The sequence below is a fragment of the Macrobrachium rosenbergii genome, chromosome 9 (assembly GCF_040412425.1).
Source record: "Macrobrachium rosenbergii isolate ZJJX-2024 chromosome 9, ASM4041242v1, whole genome shotgun sequence".
In the NCBI taxonomy this organism is placed as follows: domain Eukaryota; kingdom Metazoa; phylum Arthropoda; class Malacostraca; order Decapoda; family Palaemonidae; genus Macrobrachium; species Macrobrachium rosenbergii.
Window position 1 is genome coordinate 33,849,780 of NC_089749.1, and position 21,530 is coordinate 33,871,309.

The following is a 21,530-nucleotide window of genomic DNA, read 5'->3' on the forward strand; positions in this document are numbered from 1 at the left end:
GTTATGACAAAGGACGGCTTTCTTTGACAATTCTGTGAAAACTACTCACGATATTATTGTAATGGCTTGATGACAAACCATTTAACTAAACCTAAGGCTAGAACGGAGACCCAAGAGCAGATATGGTATCAGCCACACTAAGCTGGTCTTCCTACGAGGCTAGGTGACCAGTTATATCCTTGCTTAAAAAATGTTCTTATTAAAATATCTCGGGGCAGTAACAATACTGCATATAATGAATGTCAAGAGAAATGAGGTCGCCCCTAATCATCATCTTCTATACAATACACACTCAAGGCATCTGGAGAAAAGCATTCGCCATTGAAAGACCAGGATAACACTCTTCCTCATACAGATATTGGCAGCAAGAAACAGAGAACCTGTAACTTTATAACGGAGTTTTTCCACATACCTATTGATAATTCTTAAAATTCATAAGCCAGTATTAAAAAAAACAGATATTTAAACGTTAAAACTTTCAAAGGCAGAATTAGATCCTCCCATTAACCCAGCGTAGATATTATGGTTTGTAAGCTTTAAAACCTCCTTAATTCATTTATTACATAATGTCAGTCGCTCATGGACTTACGTAAGTTTTGGTAAATTCAAAGAATTACGGAATTCTTTTAAATGGATGAATGGTAACCGTGTTTCTTGGGATGAAAAATATGATACACAGATGGATTATAACTATACATGGATACCACAGCAACCATTTAAATACATCTGCCTATTCAGATATTACAATAGGACAGCCGTATTCAATAAAACAGAAAAAACTTTTGTCTCAGCATCCAGATTTGCATCAAAGTAAATAAAAACAAACACAAACTTCAGGTAAACGCACCTTATTGCGTGGGCCTTATAAAAATCAACAAAAGAGTATACAGTATACAATGCTTTGATTTTTCACAAAAGCTGTTACATTAGTACAGTGAGAGAGAGACATTAGTACAGAGAGAGAGAGAGAAGAGAGAGAGAGAGAGAGAGAGAGAGAGAGAATCTGGAGGCACTTTTCATGTAAAAAAAGTTTTTAACTACCTAAAACTTGGAGGTACTTTTTGTCATGACCCTATGATGACGTTCGTAAGTAAAAACATTGGCTTAAGACAGTTATCATTAATGCAGGTTGCATTTCAGCATTAGCAAATAATTTACTCAGCAACTTTCTTTTGATGGCTAAAGCTACTAGTTTAAATTAGTCGCAAACTGTGTTGTTATTTCAATGATCGTCACACGGGCTGTTCACTGAATAAGAGCCCGCGCGGCCACATACCATTAGCAGGATACCTAAATACTCCTTTCCACGTTGTTACTCAGCTCCTAACAGGATTCTCTTTTCACAATTTTCTTGTGACAAATTTACTTTTCTTGGTGATATTAAGGGCGCAGATCCCATAGTTTTAAGGGTGTAATGTTAGCGTACAGAAATATACCTTAGTATAAATTCATAAGACAAGATTACACATTTTCACCTGAAATGTTGTGCTTACTTAATCGAGTTGGAAATCACAAGAAATTCGTAAAAAAACGCATGGTGGGCTTAGTTGGATAAACAGCCGCTGGAATTCATAACTTCCGGTGACGCCAAAGCACCTCCTTTTGAAGGCGGTGCATTTTCCAAAAATCCACCCAAAATGGGCCGTCTTTTGATAAGTCTCAACCAATGAAACATCTACCAAGGCGGGACAGAAGCAAGGTTTCTGCCTTCGATGGGTGGGACTTCCAGAAATCCTCAAGAAGTTCAGTTCTGAGGGGGAGCAAGAGAGCAGAAAAAGAGAAGGTAGCAGAGAAGCAGAGAGAAGATAAGGGGTGAGGTTGTAAGCCTCTCCAATTGTGGGTTGATATAAGAAGAAAGGCTTACATTTGACACTCACTGTAATCTTGCAGTGCAATTCATTTTGTAAACTTACTGTAACTTTATTATTGTGTTAATGAAGTAAAGAAAACTATATTGCATCTTCTTCAAACCTCCTGGGAATAAAACACGCTACTACATAACAAAGCCAGAACGATAAGCATCTATAAAGGAAAGTAATCTTCCTAACTTGGCAATGAATAGCAGACATAAACAGAAAGAAAGAATAATAAGAACACAACATTAGTTTAGATAAAGGGGATATCAGAAAATGTTGCCAGAGTCAACGATCTTAAGGATTTTTTGAGAGCGTCATATGGAACAGCAGGAGCTGGCGATATAGTTTGAGATCTCAGATCTCTTTTCAAGGTCCATAAAGGCCATGATTCGCTGGTCACGTTTAATGCCAGATGTTTTGATGCTTCGAGGGATTTTTCAAAGAAGTTGAGAAGTTCTGGTTGGGTAAAGGGAGGGTCTATTACAGTAGAGAACCATGAGAAACTATTACAGTATGCGTGGATCCTGAATGATGTCCCTGATGCTACAGTAAATATTTTTGACAAGGAAATAGAAAGGGGGTTAGATAAGAATTCACTGTTCTCTCAAGTTTGTAAGCACTTGTCGAAATGTCTTACAGTAGATAGCTCCTTTTTGGATGGGATGCCTAAATCTTCCGGGGCTATTCTGAAGCGTCATACACAGAGTAATTCTGACTCCAAAGTTATGAGGTTAGGTGCCAAGACAGAGGATGATAAGACTGCGAGTTCAGGATCCCAAGGGCATTGTTATAATTGTAATAGGCAGGGCCATACTAAGAAGTGTTGTAGGGTGAAATATTCTGGTGCTTGCAAGTCTGCATATCACAGTTGGCGGTTTTGCCTGTTTCTTAAACAGAATGAGTCTAGAAGCACACCTCAGAGCACTGGTCTGGCAGATAGGAGAACTCCTCGAGGGGTTTTTCAGGAGCCTCTAGGGGCGGGCAAAATTTTTGGTGGACCAGGCAGCAAAAAGGAAAAGATAAAAGAGGGTGTTTCTTGTGATATAGGACTTTTGGGGAAGCCTTAAGAGGCGAAGCCAGTGGTAAAAGGGTCTGTGTATGGGGTGGGTGTGAATATTTTTATAGATACAGGCGCCTCTATTAATTTTATGAATTATGAATTGTTCTGATTGATGTTTTCCGATCGTTCTTTGGGACCTGCTAAAGAGACATTATGTGATGTTCGAGCAAATAGGTTATGGATTTTGGGTTACATAGATGTGAATTTATCTCTTGGGGTAGTAATTTTACAGAACCATTTTTGGTTATACGAGGGCTGCTTTGAGGAATACTTTGTTACTGGGTCATCCAGCGTGTCAGAGACACAAAATCCCGATATCCAATAAAATAGCAATGAGGAGACAGGACCCTTGTAGCAGAAACGTATCCAATGAATTATGGCACTGGATGGAGACATCACAGCTCCTGCAGAACACCACATTGAGAGTCTTCGTAGATGTGGTGTGTAGACTGGTCACGCCGAGGTTTCGAGTTCTGGGCAAGACTGTCTTCAACTCTACTACTCGTATCTTCATGCGGCACCTTCATGGGGACCATCAAGTTGTTTTGGTGCCACCTTTAAGGGAAGTGATCGCTAAAATTCCACCACTTCCTCCACAGGCGGAAGGCGAACTTTTCCCTATCCCAAGTCAGTACATCCTCATCACTATTTTATCTGTGATCGGGGCCTTTGTCGTCATACTCTGCGTGAAGTGGGGTATGTGTTGTAGACAAAAAGTGTGTGAGTAAAACCTCACGGGTAGATCAGCCTGTCGGTGGTGTGGCTGTCCATTTGGTGCACAAATCTGGAAATTAATAATTGCTATTTCCCTAGTGCTGAGAGCATCACTTCTTTGGGTGGCCAAGCATCTGAAAAGCCCATAGGTCACAAATAAGTTATGAATTACAATGCACAGTGAATATTTAATTAACAAGTGTGGAGGAAAACTCTCCCAAAATCTTGGATAGAATGTTTAGCTATCATCTGGCGCATTTCCGAATTACGTAAAATTGTGTGGCGTCAGGTTTTCTCAAGACGTGGGAACAGGTCACATGACTTCGTAGGTGCATTCGCCGGAAATGTCCAGGTTCCGGCGGAAACGTGTGTATGTGCATTTCTTTTGGGCGCAGTCCCAGGGTGTGAAGGGATTAGATATGGGAAAAAGAATCATTTGAAGACCATCACTGAACATTATTAGAAGTCTTCAAGTGAAGACTTTGTGGTTCGAGGTTTATCGTTCAAGACTGTGAACATTGCTGTTTGGAGGTAGGAACCACATTCAATTTCCCAAACTGTAGATTGTTTTTCTCTATTTTTATAATGTTTTTTTAAGCATTTATTGTATGATGTATACTTTATGAATAACATGGGAGGAATTTCCATATCTTTATTTTTATGGTTTTCAGCTTAATAAGAAATTTATTTATCAGGCTTAATAAGGAATTTATTTATCAGCCTGCCGGTGGTGTGGCTGTCCGTTTGGTGCACAAGTCTGGAAATTAATAATTGCTATTTCCCTAGTGCTGGGAGCATCACTTCTTTGGGTGGCCAAGCATCTGAAAAGCCTATAGGTCACAAGTAAGTTATGAATTACAATACACAGCAAATGTTTAATTAACAAGTGTGGAGGAAAACTCTCCCAAAATCTTGGATAGAATGTTTAGCTATCATCTGGCGCATTTCCGAATTACGTAAAATTGTGGCGTCAGATTTTCTCAAGACATGGGAACAGGTCACATGACTTCGTAGGTGCATTCGCCGGAAATGTCCAGGTTCCGGTGGAAACATGTGTATGTGCGTTTCTTTTGGGCGCAGTCCCAGGGTGTGAAGGGATTAGATATGGGAAAAAGAATCATTTGAAGATCATCATTGAACATTATTAGAAGTCTGAAAGTGAAGACTTTGTGGTTCGAGATTTATCGTTCAAGACTGTGAACATCGCTGTTTGGGGGTAGGAACTACATTCAATTTCCCAAACTGTAGATTGTTTATCTCTATTTTTATAATGTTTTTTTAAGCATTTATTTTACGATGTATACTTTATGAATAACATGGGAAGAATTCCCATATCTTTATTTTTATGCTTTTCGGCTTAATATTATTTGATTCTTCAGATGTTTCACTGAGAAAGAGGTTGAAGATGTACTCAATGGGAATGTACTAAACTTTGACTTATTTTGACGTAATGCAAGTTACAGTGTAAGACTATAATGTGAACGATCTTTTGGGAATTTTAATATTCCATTTTATTCCATCTCTTATTTCTTGCAATCTACTTATGTTAGATTTTTTCAAATAAATTATTTTGGGTAAAGCTTGTTTCGCTGTAGACCTGAGAGAGAGAGAGAGAAAAGTTAAGTATACCTTAGTTTAACCAGACCACTGAGCTGATTAACAGCTCTCCTAGGGGCTGGCCTGAAGGATTAGATTTATTTTACATGGATAAGAACCAATTGGTTACCTAGTGTCACGTTAAGTGATGGTTTTGCGGGAACTGCTGGTTCCCCGCTCGTTCCCTTTTGTGGATTGCTGCCTCCTTACCTTCAAGTTTTTTTTTATTTTGATGTTTTCGTGGTGAGCTGCCGTTTTTCTGTCTGCAGTCGGGTCTGGTAGGGCAGCGGAAGTAGCGGCAGTGGCAGCAGCAGCAGGCAGTTTTTGGAGTCGACGTTGGTCGAGTTTTTGAGCAGCAAATTGGAGCACGGCTGCGAAGTGGAGCACGACGTAGAGGTGGAGTGTGACCATGAGTAGTCGTGTGACCACGAGCTGCTCATCTTTGATGACAGCGTGAGGCTGTCCTGACGTCTCCATCGGGGTTTTCTGGTTTGTGGGTTTTTGTCCCTGTTGTACAGCTGAGGGCTGTCTTGGTGCCCCGATGGAGGACGTATGTTTGGTTTTTTTTTTCTGCCTGCTGTTGTTTATTTTTGCCTTTTTTTGTTTAATGCTACTTTTTGTTTAACTTGCTTTTGTTTAGTGCTGCCTTTTGGCTTATTTTTGTATTTATGGTTTTTTATCTTTTTACCAGACCTGACTCACTTATAAATATTGTAAATAAATTAATATTAAGCTCATTTTATTGTTTTTGTTGTTTTCCCCTCCTTTGTTTGTTGCATCTGCCGTCAGTCATGACAGCCCCGTCCTGAGTATATTAAAGAACCTGCATAACGGCCCACTCGGGTCGTTACACCTAGCAATGGGACCTACAGCTTATTGTGGAATCCGAACCACATTACTGTATAACGAGAAATGAATTTCTATCACCAGAAATAAATTTCTCTAATTCTTCATTGGCCGGTCGGAGAATCGAATGCGCGCCCAGTCCAATGAGGAAATGGAGAGAGAGAGAGAGAGAATGCAGAGTGAGTGAGTACTGAGATACGCTACCAGCAGGCTTTGATGCGGTCACTATCAATGCTACCAATAGATGGGACGTCTCGACTTTGTAGTAACAGGTAAGCAGTGAAATTCCCTCTCAACTGGGCTACACACACACACACACACACACACACACACACACACACACATATATATATAATCATGAAGCTACTGCAATATCAAATTCCTCGTATGACAGAATATCTCCGATGGAGAATTATCACTATAATTTGTTTATAAGTGATAAATGGATTGGTACTTTGGTAATCACGAACCATCAAACAGAACTTATCGAGCTACTCCAGTCGACGTTACAACTGAGCTCAGTGGTAACATTGACTGGAGTTGCTGAATAAGTTCTGTGTCGAGGGTTCATGATATTGGCAGTACTAATCCATTTATCACTTATAAATTCCCTTTGGTGATAATTCTCCATCGGAGATATTCCTGATAAATGAATTTGATATTAAGTGACATTTGTAGCTTCATGATTGTATATAAATCATGGTGTGATAAAAAATTTCATATATATATATATATATATATATATATATATATATATATATATATATATATATATATATATATATATATAAATAACTATATATATATATAGCTTATTAGATAAATATGTATCTTCCAATTAAAATTGCCTGCTAAAGTATGGTAGAAAAGGGTTATATCAAAAACTGCTGCCCTTAGTATTGCCAATGGCTTGGGAGTCTAATGCATGTTCCAAGGCAGAGGGAAGCCCAGGAGGATGTTTGTGAACCCTTATAGATAGGAAATGCTGCTTTTAATGGTGGATGAACCTACCCTCGTGTGGCTAGGGGCAACCATACATCAGGTCAGCATATTTACCAAGGAATATTACTGCACTAAAAAGATAGTGGTCTAGCACGGATGCTTCTGCCCTAGGAAGTGCCAATGGACTGGGATACATATACATATACTGTACCTCAGGGCAGAGGAACGCCTCGTAAAGGGTTGTGCACCCCTCATTGGGGAAATACCCCCTGAACGGCAGATGAGCCTCCTTTTCTGAAGCTGATGGCAATCCCACTTTTCACTCCCATGGGATTGTTATGCAGTGAATAAGTATGATGAGATTCACTGATCGGGATTATGAAAGAGAGAGAGAGAGAGAGAGAGAGAGAGAGAGAGAGAGAGAGAGACTGAGAGAGAGAGAGAGAGAGAGAGAGAGAGAGAGACGATGTTGATAGTTTAAAATGATGAGCCATGGGACCAAGTAAATTGAAGACTAACCATAACAAACCTCCAAGATGTGGGAAAGGAAGGAGGCGCTAGAGGAATGAAAAGGTCAGCAAAACTGACCTGATTTGTCCTTGCCAAAAGTGGGAGTTAAGATTGAACCATTAAGAGTAAAGTAGACGTCCTCAAGGAGGCGGAGTTTTATTCAACATAGGTCCAGAGTTCATTCTGATCAATTTTTAGCGAGAGTTACTTGAAAACCAAATTGGGTAGGATTGTGTCACTCGCTCCTCTCTTAACATCAAGAAATTTCTAAGTCCAGGGTGGCTGGCCGTGTGAAATAGTTTAGTGTAATAAAACTTATGAAAAACCGTGCCCGGTGAATACTTACCCTCCTGAAAACTAGAAAGTATCAATAGACAATTTCAACCTAACCTACCGAGTCCCCTGCGTTACTATCAAGTGAAAGTCAACAGACAGAGACGGAGTCATTCATATGTGGTGCCACGCAAGACAAAGAAAAACTGCACCGCAAAACAAAATAATTTGGTGGCAGTTTCGGAGGATTTCGCCCAGCGCACATTTGAAAAACATTAAAGTTCACGGCCCTAGAGAAATTTACAGAGAGTGAGCAGTGACGGCACTAAAACTAACTCTCAATTTAACAGCGCAAATAATCTCAAGACGGTCTTCAGCACTAGAAATACCAATACAACATCAACACTGTAGCAGAAGGGAAACGAAGCAGAACGAAATATTCCAAGAAGCAGTGAATCTTTTGCGTCGATCGGAATGAAAAATTGACAGCCGTAAATCTCTGCCTAGTTTGAAACTTCCGAACATTCGCATAAGATCAACCAGAAATTCAGTTTAATAATTATATATGACCATAATAAGAACAATAATAATAATCACGGCATAGATCAGCGGTGATTTTTATAAGAAAACGAAATTTACGAAAGAAAGAATCAGCAACTCGCCCTATACTACGCCGATCGCAGAAGCGGAGAAGACGAAAACAAACAGTGTTGGCGGACGTATGAAAGTCGCTGATATCTACGTCAGTTCAGTGAACTTTTCTATCGTGTACGGACTTAAATACACGAAATTTAAAATTTTTGGTCGCTAAAAGGGAGACTTAGCGAAAAGTAGCGGTAGCAGAGCAGTGACGCGACGGCGACGAACGAAGAGCGGAAGACGGCGACGAAAGATAATGAAGAATTCGAACGGCGATAAAGTCTAGAAGTCAACGCGTTGATAACCGCCTCCGGAGAAAGGGAAGTAACGTCTTCAATCAACAATTTGGAAGGATTCCAAATTTTTCTTCGCCAAATTCAGCAAGTACAGACTGAAGTCGGCCGAGCTGTGCCGAATTATCGCTGGATGCTAACGACAAATTGCGCTCAAGTGCAATCAGCGCGATCTTCAAGTGCAAGGCGACACGAAGCTAATTGAATAGTAAACATTCATTCCTAGTATCGGGAAATTGTCAAGAGAATTTTTTTTCTCTGTGAATAATTAAATTTTTTTTGTGTGCGTGAAATTTTTATATAATTATTTTTCCCTGCAGTGCGCAAATAATTTTTTTTTTTACATAAATAATTTAAGTAAATTATTTTTCTTTTGAATAATATTTTGAATAATATTTCCTTATTGTTGTACGAAGGAAATAGATTTTTTTTCTCATATTTAGTAATTTTTTTTTACGAAATAGAAATTTTCGTTCACTTGGTGATAGAGACAATTCTGTTTAAATAATTCTATCATAATCAATTTTATTGTTAAACACTTGGCGCAGCATTTTGCAGTGGAACCCAAACAATTGTATACATAAATACTAATATCAGACTTTTTCAGATTGTGAGAGAGTCCTATGAAGGAATGAGTTAGGAAAAATTTGAATTTTTTTGTATAGAGGATACAGTCAACTCAGCAAACATGCAATTGAAGTAAGTACCTGATTCTCAAATTTATTTTTTTCCCAATTTTTCATTCTTGGAATCATTGAATATTTTATGAATTAATATGAATAACACTTTGGACGAAGTTATCTCCCGACTGCAACAGACAAGAAGCGAAGACCAGACTCCATATAACCTAAGACCTGTACCTGAACGACTTTCTAGACCAATTGATCCTAGTAATACTAGACCCAGACGTTCTCGTAGTCAAGGTCCCCACTTAGTTTACCGAGTGCGCCTAACCCTTCAGTTGTAACCACTAACCCAATAACTTCCATTGTACCTAGAAATAACAACATGGCGCAAGCCGCCGTAATAAACCCAAGCCACTAGATTTTGTGGAACGGTAGACCCAAGTAATGTAGATAAAAGTAGATTAGAAGAATATGGTGTAAATCGATGGATAGCAGACACAGAAAGCAGAATTTCAGCTGCTGGTATCACAGATGAGAGAAAGAAAATAGATGAAGCACTCTTGTATGTTAGTATGGAACATGGTGATGCACATACAGTTCTTCATTCAGTACTTTTTAGGAATATTACTCTGTTTAACGAATTCAAGAAACAGTGCTTACAATTTTGGCAACCAGAAGCACAGAAAGATCCATGGTATAACATAGGAACTCTCCATCATCAGAAATATGAGGGTAATCACTTAGTTTTAGCCACTAGAGTAGAAGAAGCTATAGATAGAGTGACGACAGATATGAAAGCTGTAGGAATTGTTGTTGGAAGGAAGGATGAATTTGATGATGATGAAACAGATTTAGCTAGTATATCCAAGGTACTCAGATATATGTCATTAGGACCAATCTACGATGCTTTGGGTAAGGAAGAAAGAGTAGCCTTAAAGAAGTACTGTGATAGGAAGCCAAATGATGGAATTGTACAAACTTTGATGTACATAGAAAGGAAGGTAAAACAGAATTCATCAAGTAGTAGTGCAGATTTTACGGGAACCGTAGCTAGTGGAAACCCAAGAAATAATAGCAATCAGTCCAATAGAAACCAAACAGGGCAAGCTAGGTCTAGGTATCAGGGAAATAGAAATTCGTTTGATAGAAATGGTGGGAACAGCAATAGGAGATTTAATCAATCAAATAGAAACAATCAAGGTAGGCCGCCAAATAGAGGTAACAATGGGAATACCACTGGAACTAATGGAAATAACAGTGGAAATAACAGGACTCCTGGACAGAGGGGAAGGTCAAGGCCAAAATTCAGGGAATAATAGGCCACAGTTCAATAGGCAGAGACAAAGTTGTGGAAATTGTGGTTATAACAACCATACAACCCAGAATTGTAGAAGAAACAAATGGTGTTGAATTGCAATAAGACAGGACATTTGATCCAAAACTGTTGGTACAACAAACAGGGAAATTCTCAGGGTCTCAAAATAACCAAAGTACTCAGCCTAATAATCAAATATACCTCCCCAGTAACCCAAAATCAAGGGGATTCTCAGTGACAATCACAGAGAGTGCAGCAGAAAGGTCCATCCTTACAGAGAGAAATAGTGACAGTGAATAAGGATGTGTCCCCAACAGACATTACTCGAAGTAATGAAATAGTGTTTTCTGTAAAGAATTTTAATACGTGTCAGGAAGAGTTGCCTATCATACAAGTACACTTAGAAGGTGTACTGAGTTCCATATTGTTGGATACAGGCAGTACTGTAAGTATCATAGATAAAGGCACTTTAACAAAACATATAGGTTGTGAGCTTTCCCAAATGAGAGAATCCTATAGGACCATAAAGGGGATCGCTGGAAAGCAAATAAGGGCTATAGGCAATGTCAATTTAGAGATAGAAATTCTAAATAAGAAATACAGGGAAGAGTTTGTGGTGTTAGAAGAGAAATATTTTCCAGCTCAAGCTCTATTTTCCTTCCAGGCTATGAAAAGATGTGGAATTGCACTAGATTGTAGCAATGGAAGAATAACTATCAAGGAAATTGATAGAGGAAATGTTTGCTCTCTTGAAGAAGAGGAACAGTTTCAGATAAACTTGATCACTTTACCTGAGACAGCCTCATCTGAAGAAGTAGACATCCAACAGATAAAAATAGAAGTTAATGCTAACCGGGTAGGACAGTGAGTAGAAATTCAATGATAGAAGAAATAGGAGAAGATAGACAAACTACTTTTAAAAGCCTAGAAGCCACTCAGGAGGAATTCTCAGATAGCAGGTATGAACCTGATAACTCAAGTGCACGACAAGTAGATACCTCCGAAGAACTTAGTTCTTTTTCCCAACCTGACGATCCTGACACGCTAATAGATTGTAGTCACTTAATAATAAGAGAAGATACGGAAGAGAAGTATCTCAATGAGGTGTTGCTGTTAGGCAACCTGAAAATGACAGAGCTAGGTTCTGTGATACCACAAGATGAAAGTTCAGATGATACTGATGTCTGTTACACTGCCGATGCACAGAATGCAGAAGAGATCTGCTTAGTTAGTACTGCCGATGATAATCTTGTAAAACTCAAATTAAACAATAGCGTTATACTACATCCACAAGGTCTGACAAAGGTTTGTCTTAGAATTGTAACAGATAAAAACCTAGGTGATACAGATGTGTTGTTAGTTAATGAAGACTTACCAGACTTTGTGAAAATGGACAATTCCCTAGTAAGACTTAATGGTGGAAATTGTACGACTTATGTGTATAATTATTCTGACAAGAGACTAGAGTTGCATGCCGGCATAGAATTCTGTAAGGGAATTGTGATTACTAACCCTTTACTAACCCTAAGTGAAAAAGCATTTGTCTCTGTAGCTGACACAAGAGTTAAATTAGAAGGGGAAGTAAATAATACAGATTTTCCTCATTGTAGGGACAGGTTAATACAGATATTAGAGAAATATAGGAGTGTTGTAGCAGTAACAGGAGATAAGTTAGGAAGGACAGATGTCCTGCAGCACAAAATAGTCATAGAAGATGGTGCTAGACCTTTTATATACCTAACTACAAACTTCCAATAAGTCAAAGACCCATTGTAGACGAGATGGTTGAAGAGATGAAGGAAGATGGAGTCGTAATACCTTCTAAGTCACCTTATAATTCACCTTTACTGCTAGTTCCAAAGAAAGACGGTACATGGAGGATGGTAATTGATTACCGTAAATTGAATTCCCACACCGTCCCTGATCGAATGCCAATGCCAGTCATTAATGACATGTTAGCTCAATTAGAGGTGCCAAGGTTTTTCTAGCCTCGATTTACTGAGTGGATATTGGCAAGTTCCTCTCGATGAAGAATCCAAGCATCTCACGGCATTCAGTACTCATAAAGAACATTTGCAATTTGAGGTAATGCCGTTTGGTCTTACTTCAGCTCCTTTAACTTTTTTGTACGTTTAATGCTGCAAATCTTGGGAGATGTTGAAGGCGTATCAGTTTATCTTGATGATGTAATAATTGCTAGTAAGGATGTAGAGAGTCATTTCAAGACAATAGAATTAGTATTAGATAGGCTCAGAAAGGCCGGTTTAAAGGTAAAAATTAAGAAATGTCAGTTTCTGAAGAAATCTCTAGAATATCTAGGACATGTTAGCAGTGAACATGGTTTGAAAATGCAAGAAGGAAAGATTAAGGCTATTGTGGACTATCCAGCCCCAAGAAATTTGAAGGCACTAAGAAGATTCCTAGGTATGGTAGGGTATTATCGACCTTTCATAAAGGGATTTGCTACCATAGCAAAACCATTAACTGAGTTAACTAGGAAAGATGCTAGCTATGAGTGGAAAGATGAACAGGAAGCAGCGTTGAAAAAAAAAACACTAAAGGATATGTTGATAACAGATCCTATCCTAGTTTATCCAGACTTCGAGAAGGAATTCTACTTAGCCTGTGATGCTTCAAGTACAGGACTAGGTGCCGTCTTGATGCAAAAGGATAAAACAAGGATGAGGACTGTATACTATGCCAGTAGAGTTTTGAATGCAGCTGAAAGAAATTACAGTACAACAGAAAGGGAATGTTTGGCATTAGTCTGGGGATTACAGAAATTTAGACACATTTTGCTAGGACATAAAATTAATGTTCTTACAGATCATAAACCCATTTGTGATCTTTTCAAGAAAAGGGCTTTTACCAATAATATGAAGTTCAATAGATGGTTCGTTAGCGTATTAGAATTTGCCCCAGAATTTAGATACATACCTGGTAGATATCACACATTAGCTGACGCCTTATCTAGATCACAAGAAGAGAGCGAGAAACAAATTACCACTCATAATTTCGCCTTCAGTTGTCAAATCACAGACTTAGATTTAGACAAAGTTCGTCAGGAGCAACAAAGGATTCTAGAATAAGGGAAGTAATTGGTAACCTCTTGCAAGGTGAGAAAAATTCAGAGTTTCAATTGATAGATGGGTTATTGTACAAGACTTCAGACGAACCAAATGCTTGTTCACGTTTGTACATTCTAATACACTAATACAAGACGTTTTAGAACTAACCCATTCATACAAGTTATCAGGACATCCTGGAATTAAGAAAACATGTAGAACAATCACTAGAAACTATTTTTGGCCTCGATGTAGTGAAGATGCTACTCGATTTGTTCAGAATTGTACCCTATGTAATATACATAAGGGGAATGTCAACGTCAAGGCTCCTCTGGAAATGTATCCTTCAGAATTAAATCCTTTTCAAGTAGTCACAATGGATTTCTTAGGTCCATTCCTGAACACCATCAGAGGAAATAAACAGATTTTAGTTTTCATTGACTATTTGACCAGATACGTAGAAATTGTTCCAACTAGAAACAGAGAAGCATCAACGGTGGCAGAAGCCTTTAAGTCTAGAATTATAACCAGACATTCATGTCCTCAAGTTTTGCTCTCAGACAATGCTGCTGAATTTACTAGTGACATTCTAACGAAATTGTGTGACTTTATGAAATACAGAAATGTCAAATAACAGCATATAAGCCAAGCTCAAATGGAGCAGTAGAAAGAACAAATCGCAAGATAAAGGATGTTCTGAAAACATTGGTAACCCCTAGCACTGAAGACTGGGACTTGACTCTCGAAGACATACAATTTACTCTAAACAACACAGTAAATGAATCAATAGGAGAAACTCCTCATTTCCTATTGTATGGCTACCAAAAGAGAATGCCAAATTCACTTTTGGATGATGCCGCACCACCCAGACGTACGTACAACTACGAGGACTATATTGCTTGGAAGACAAGACGTACGTTTGAGACCGTTAAAGTCACCAGGGCTAGATTAAAGGAGTTACATAAAAATCTAGTAAGTATTACAATAACAGATCCACCATACCCTCGTTAAAGGTAGGACAACAAGTTTATGTACTCAATCATGTTCTTGAAGGGCCTAATATTAAAGTATCACCAAAATTTCGAGGTCCATATAGAGTTTTAGAAGTTTTGAAGTTGAATAAATTCAAGTTAATGCATGAAATTACCTTGAAAGAATCCATTGTACATTGGAACCACATTAAAGTAGTTCATTCAGAACCTTGGTCGTCTACCCAGTTAAAGGATTTGTCCAATAAAGATAAGATAGATAATAAAATAGAATCTTCAATGACCCAAAGGTATAATTTGAGAAGAAGGTAATGGCAAGTGCAATGGTAAACAAATGTAGTTGATAAGATTTTTACTGCTTGATAACATTATTTCAGCAAATGGATTGTATGGTGGTTGGCAGTGAGTCAAATTGTGAACTCACTCGTACAACTAAGGAAGGAGCCATCATCAAGGAGCATGGCAAGGTTAAGATGATACAGGACCTAGCCATTGTTAAGATCCAGACGGACTCCATTATCGATCAGAGAGAGCAGTTAGTCCAGCTGAGCAATCAGATACAGGCAGGATTACAAAGTGTCCAAGATAGAAATTTGTACGACATGCTCTCCAAGTTGCAGAGGGACATCGATAGTGTTATGCCAAGGAAAGTAGTAAAGCGATCACTCATACCCTTTATAGGCGTCGCTTTACACAATCTCTTTGGAGTGGCGACCGATGGTAATGTTGAAAGGCTAAAGGAAAGAGTGGCACAACTTGAAAATTGGGCTTTGAGCAGGGCACTGTCTATAATAAAGTAATAGGAAATGTCAATCAAAATCAGAAAATGATCACAGTGCTGAAAGAATTTGTGAATAGTGCCCTCCATAATGTTTCATCAGAAATTGCTAGAATCCATCAAACAGAAATGATGGAGCAACTGCTCATAGAAACAAGTAATTTCCTTCTGGAATACAAGGAATTACTCAATGCAATCATGATGGCAGGTAAAAACCTGCTGTCGCCTTTTCTGATAACCCCTAGTGAAATTGAAGCCATTATTCAGAAATGTGTTGTGAACAATCACTTGAAGCCACTAGTAGAAAATATAGTAGACTATTATGGCCTGATCACAGTGAAAGTGGTAGCCAATCAAATCATACTAGTGATCCCTTTCAACAATCCAGACGTCAACTCATTGATGTCAGTCTATCCATTCCCAATGGTAGTAGATAATAAATCCATTGTACTAGAAGGAACAGTTCGACACTTTGCCTTGCAGCATGATTCTTTCCTAGTGACCGAAATTCCCGAACATAAATTCAGGGAATGTGTCATGCTTAATGATGATGTATATGTTTGTAACATTGTGAATTTCTATGAACCCTTGAATGCTCTTCATTGCCTAGATGATCTTGTAAACAACAAGAATGGTAAGAACCATTGTAAATATATACCGTTTACAGAAACTTTCAAGGCTCAAATCATTGATGATGAAATTTTTGTGTTCTCAGCAAACTGATTGAATGCTAAGATTGACTGTAAGTCAAACAAAACAGAAGTAGTTTTCATTAACGTACACTCATTTTCATCTGCTTGTGAATTGGTCATTTTACATAATTTGTATTACAAACCTACAGTCTTCACGACATACAGTTTGAATTTCAGTAAAAGTGTACATCAGTTTGCAGTTATTAACGAATTTCAACTTTCAGAACTGGAATTGGAGACATTCACAAAGCTAGAAGAGGTTCATACTTTCTTTCATATATATAAGACCGAGATTTCTCCTATCATGTCATTCATAAATGTCATTCTTTTGATACTGTTTGCTTTTATTTCTTTTATAATTGTCAGGAAATTGATATTGAATAAGCTTACCATAATCAAGGACATGATGGACAGAATCCTTCCTAGAGAGTAATAGCGTTTACCATTGACTTGCACTTGAACATTTGATGATTGATTTTTTTTTTTTTACAATTTATGATTGATAACCAGAGAGTAATAGGCATTTGATATATTTACTTTGCCATAATTTTCTGCATTTAGTTTGAGTATTTGATATTCAAATTCATACTTATATTGTTTGTGTTAGCACTATGATGCATTATAATATTTCTTGCATTCATTGCTTGTTGATAGAAATTATTAAAATTGAAGTAATTGACTATAGTCAAGTTGAGTTGGTTATCTACTTGCATTGTAGTCAATGCAGGTAGGTGACCGAGTGATGTTATGCAGTGAATAAGTATGAGATTCACTGATCGGGATTATGAAAGAGAGAGAGAGAGAGAGAGAGAGAGAGACGATGTTGATAGTTTAAAATGATGAGCCATGGGACCAAGTAAATTGAAGACTAACCATAACAAACCTCCAAGATGTGGGAAAGGAAGGAGGCGCTAGAGGAATGAAAAGGTCAGCAAAATTGACCTGATTTGTCCTTGCCAAAAGTGGGAGTTAAGATTGAACCATTAAGAGTAAAGTAGACGTCCTCAAGGAGGCGGAGTTTTGTTCACCATAGGTCCAGAGTTCATTCTGATCAATTTTTAGCGAGAGTTACTTGAAAACCAAATTGGGTAGGATTGTGTCACTCGCTCCTCTCTTAACATCAAGAAATTTCTAAGTCCAGGGTGGCTGGCCGTGTGAAATAGTTTAGTGTAATAAAACTTATGAAAAACCGTGCCCGGTGAATACTTACCCCCTCCTGAAAACTAGAAAGTATCAATAGACAATTTCAACCTAACTTACTGAGTCCCCTGCGTTACTATCAAGTGAAAGTCAACAGACAGAGACGGAGTCATTCATATGTGGTGCCACGCAAGACAAAGAAAAACTGCACCGCATAACAAAATTCCAGATAAATAGCATCTCGCTATTGTGCTAAGTTACCAAAATTGGCAGGGACATAATTATGCATCCCCAAATCCTACATCACTATTACAAAAATACAGGAGCAGTGACATCCTAAGTTGTCTGGTTCTGAACGTGTATGCATATGGTGCAAAAAAAAGAAGAAATGTATGATTGTCATTTTAAGAAAAGTAAAATGGATATTTTGCCATTCAGTGAGGCAAAAGTCAAAATGCAGTATGTGCTGGAATGGGAATGACTAAGTGCTTGTTTGTGTAACTGAATGGTAGATCGATACGGTAGGAATGGTATGTGTGTGTATATAAAACCCTTAAAACACACATCCAGACTTTAAAACTTTTTTTGTAAAAAAAAAATTCACATGTAGCTGCAACTTAAATAAATTATACTTATATAAAATCAATGCCTTAAATTATGGTTAGTATTCATTTGTTCACATTAACATTTACATACTGCTTATCACACTCATTTATTTTTAGGTGAGCTTTCTGTTCTGTACAACACTACTAGATGAGTCAATGACCTTTTAATTTCTTTCATAAAAACACAAAGATTTTTAAAATAATTTACTTTTTCCCTTATCATTTTTATTGTATTCAAGCGTACTCATGTTTGTGGCCGTTTAAGTATTTTTTGAAAATGACATCGAAATAGTGTCGAAACTTCAAAAAATAAAGATACAGAAACATACAATGAGTGTTTTTCGAACCATGAGGTTCACTCTCTATTAATAATAGTATTAATCATGCATTAGTGGCCCTGAAAATCTTTAGGAAGATAGGAAAGGTCATAACTTAACCGTATTTCTTATGATAATTATTGCCGTAATAACTATATCCGTCAGCCTGGCTGACTTGGTCGTTTATGAATTATTTTCTCAAATACACAGTTCGCTGTGGATGACGTTTTCGAAAAGGTAATCAGGGCGTGTCAGACATTAGTCAAATTCTAAAGTGCCCAACAAAGCCTTACGTTCCTCATATGAAACTCAAAAATAACACAAAACTGAAACAAAAAATACACAACCTCTCTCTCTATCTTCCTTCTTTGAAATCATCATTGCATTTGGAAATAATGGTAAAATATGTTCAGATCGGAAAGAGGTCATTTCACAAGGCTGAAATCCAATGACAAAGTAAATTCGAACACAACAAACGTGATTTCAATAAACGATTGAGTCATCGGACATTTAAAAAAATGATGATAGAGATTACATTCGAACACATCAAACGTGATTTCAATAAACGATCGAGTCATCGGACATTTAAAAATGATGATAGAGATTAAATTCGAACACATCAAACGTGGTTTCAATAAACGATTGAAACATCTAAAATTTAAAAATTGATGATAGAGATTAAATTCGAACAAAAGAAACGTGATTTCAATGAATGACTAAGTCCTGATATTTAAAAATGATGACAGAGATTAAACTCTAACACATCAAACAACAAACGTCATATTAATAAACGGCTGAGTCATCGGGCATTTAAAAATTGATGATAGAGACTAAATTCAAAAACAAATGTGATTTCAATGAACGGCTGAGTCATCAGATATTTAAAAATGATGATAGAAATTACTTTCGAACACAACAAACGTGATTTCAGTAAACGAGTGAGCCATCGGACATTTCAAAAATTATGACAGGTATTAAATTCGATTGAAATAAACGTGATTTCAATGAACGATTGAGTCATCGGACATTTAAAAATAATTATAGAAATCAAATTCAAACACATCAAAAGTGATATCGATAAACGATTGAGTCATTGAATATTTAAAAAATTATGATAGAGATTAAATTCGAAAAAACAAACGTGACTTCAATGAACGTTTGATTTATCGGATATTCGAACACAACAAACATGATTTCAATGAACGATTCAGTCATCGGATATTCGAACACAACAAACATGATTTCAATGAACGATTCAGTCATCGGATATTCGAACACAACAAATACGATGTTAATGGATGATTGATTCATCCAATATTTAAAAAATTGATGATAGAGAGTAAATTCGAACACAACAAACGTGATTTAAACGAACGGTTCAGTCATCAAAAATTTTAAAAATGATGATAGAGATTAAATTCTAACACACCGAACAACAAATGTGATTTCAATGAGCAACTGAGTCATTGGACATTTAAAAAATGATGACAGAGATTAAATTCAAACACAACAAACATGATTTCAATGAACGATTGAGTCATCGGACATTTAAAAATGATGACAGATTAAATTCTAACACAAAACACGATTTCAATGAACGACTGAGTCATCGGATATTTAAAAAGTGATATAAAGATTAAAATTCGAACACAACACATGTGATTTCAATTATCGATTGGGTCATCGGATATTCGAACACAAAAAAAGTGATTTCAATGAACGACTGAGTCATCAGATATATAAAAAATTATGACAGATTAAATTCGAACACATCATTTTTTACATATCGATTAAATTCGAACACAATAACAAAGGTGATTTCAATGAATGATTGAGTCATCGTATATTCGAACACATCGAACGTGATTTCAATGAACAATTGAGCCATCGGATATTCGAACACAACACACGTGATTTCAATGAACAATTGAGTCATCGGATGTTTAAAAAATAATGACAGAAATTAATTTCGAACTCAACAAACGCGATGTCAATGAATGATTGAGTCATTTGAACACAACAAACGTGATTTCAATGAACGATTGAGTCATCGGATATTTAAAAAATAATTATAGAAATTAATTTCGAACATAACAGACGTGATTTCAATGAACGATTGAGTCATCGGATATTTAAAAAAATAATTATAGAAATTAAATTCGAACATAACAGACGTGATTTCAATGAACGATTGAGTCATCGGATATTTTAAAAAATTATGATAGAGATGAAATTCGAACACAACAAATATGATTTCAATGAGCAACAGAGTCTTCGGATATTTAAAAAAATTATTTTAGAGATTAAATTCGAACACAACAAACGTGATTTCAATGAACGACTGTGTCATCGGATATTTAAAAAATTATGATAGAAATTTTTAAGGAAATGACAGACGGTGACAAACATTTAAAACTTTCAAAGGTGATATTTTACACACAAAACTGAACTCAAATATCAACCTAAGTATTTTCATAGAAAAAAACGTCATTAGTTGCAACGGTGAAAGGAGAAATAACAAAGTATATTGGGTTAAAAAAATAGGAAAAAATCTTTTGACGTGTTTTATTTGAACATTTCTCTTCGCTCCTTTGAAACTAGGAAAGTTATGACCAGAAAAGTCTAAAATATTCTCTCGGAAAATTTAAATGTTTCATTCAAACGAAATAAATTATTTGGAAATTAAAAAACTCTTCATGCAGCCAGTTTTATTTCGAGTTTCGCTCAGTTTAATGAGCAAGCAAAGAGATAAAAAATCGAAATAAAATAACCGTTTCCAAGTTTTCCACTTACACATTTCAAAGTCAGGATCTCTCTCATTATAAACGACAGAGTTCTTCTAGCCGTGTGTTTCCTAAGTGAATAAAATATATATTTATTGAGACAAATAACAAACAGTGACAACATTTTTTTCTACACTCACGTAAAAATCCGTTAGTTCCAGCAAAAATTTTAAATTAAGTATACTAATGAAACCCCTAGGGAGAGAGAGAGAGAGAGAGAGAGAGAGAGAGAGAGAGAGAGAGAGAGAGAGAGAGAGAGAGAGAGAGAGAGAGAGAGAGAGAGAAACTCAAGACCAGAGAGTGAACAGGGAAATAAAACCAGTCAACATATTCCAGTTGCTAAACGCATCCTTTATGAAGAACATGATGTAGTTTTCCTATTCAAAATTTTGTTCCACGATAAACGTAGTGTCACTGTTCTCAGGATAACCTGGCTGGAGAAACACACATGGTTTTCTTACCATTTAAAGCTCTTGTCTAACACCGCTGGG